The sequence below is a fragment of the Geospiza fortis genome, unplaced genomic scaffold (genome assembly GCF_000277835.1).
Source record: "Geospiza fortis unplaced genomic scaffold, GeoFor_1.0 scaffold660, whole genome shotgun sequence".
NCBI classification, from domain to species: Eukaryota; Metazoa; Chordata; class Aves; order Passeriformes; family Thraupidae; genus Geospiza; species Geospiza fortis.
Window position 1 is genome coordinate 32,370 of NW_005054719.1, and position 1,452 is coordinate 33,821.

The 1,452-nt window shown below is 52.2% G+C and overlaps 1 protein-coding gene across 1 annotated transcript in view; it reads left to right on the top strand.

The window, feature by feature from the left end:
• The window catches only part of ARHGAP39 (Rho GTPase activating protein 39), a 94,029-nt gene that overhangs the window by 785 nt on the left and 91,792 nt on the right, over window positions 1–1,452 (top strand). The window lies entirely within an intron of this gene.

Below are 1,452 nucleotides of genomic sequence, written 5' to 3' on the forward strand. Positions count from 1 at the left end.
CATTCTTTTCCCTCCCTCCCGTCTCCCTTTTCCCTCTTTTATTGGAAATCACGCTGGGTGATTTTTGATTCTCTGGAAAGATTCACTGCTGGGGGCAGGTCCCTCTGTGCTGCCTGAACTTGGGAAAACCTTGAAGCCTCCAGGCCCAGAGGTGACCTGCAGAGCTCTGCAGGATTTTTGGGAAGCGGGAGAGCACAGCGGTGACAGGAAAAGGCGAATTTAAAGCGCAAACTTGGGGCTTGTTTTGCCCGTGCTGCTCTTCATAGAAATCTGAATTTTCAACGTAGTTTTCAAAGGTTTCCAAGCAACCGTGTGTGGTTGGCTTTGGCACGATCCCAGAATCCTCTCTCTTCCTTTGGGATGGCGCCAGCCGGGAAGCTTCCTGCTGGCTTGGGCTGTGTGGGAGACGGCCGTCAATGTCCTCTGCTCTGGGAACCCGCTGGCTGCTGCTGCCAGGCCATGGAGATGGGGCAGCTTTTCCCTGGAATTGTAGATTCCAAGGGTTTGGGGCCTTCTGCTCGGGCAGAGTCCCCCTGGTCTTGAGGATTACGGGAATTGCTGGATCACAGATAGCTGGTGTTCGGTTCTGGGGTGTCCAGGGCTGGGGGGATGTGGAGCAATTCCAGAGGAGGCCATGGAGATGCTCCAAGTGCTGGAGCCCTTCTGCTCTGGAGCCAGGCTGGGAGAGCTGGGAATGTCCAACCTGGAGAAGGGAAAGATCCAGAGAGACCTCGGAGCCCCTTCCAGTGGCTGAAGGGCTCCAGGAGAGCTGGAGAGGGATTTGGGACAAAGGATGGAGAGACAGGACACAGGGAAAGGCTTTCCACCTGCAGAGGGCAGGGATAGATGGGATTTTGGGGAGGAATTCTGCCCTGGGAGGGTGGTGAGGGGCTGGGATGGAATTCCCGGAGAATCTGTGGCTGCTCCATCCCTGGAATTGTCCGAGACCAGCTTGGACAGGGCTTGGAGCGACCTGGAATGGTGAAAGGTGTCCCTGCCCACGGCAGGAGAGGAGCTTTAAGATCCATTTCAACCCAACCCATTCCACGAATCCGTAACAAAATCGGATTTGGCCGGTGTCCACCGTGGTGTTTAATGCTGTAAAAATCATTTGCTCTACCACGACCTTTTCTGTGATGCTCTGATGGTTTTTTTTCCCCTGTTTGCTGCACACGCTGGGAATAAAATCCAATCCCATTTATTCCACTGCGTGTCCACAGCCCAAATCTTGGAGTGCTGATGTTTTAATCCCATTTTTTAACACACTGCTCCCTCTCTGTTCCCCCCAGCCTGTTGCAAATCCAACCTTAGGGAATGAAGCTGGAGAACAAGACTCCTCCAGGGCTCGAGAACATTTTTTGGGATGATTTTTTCCCCCTATGTCGGTGAATTTGCTTTCCTGGCTCTCCAGGAAATAAATATTTTTATATTTATGAATGAATTCATTTTTTA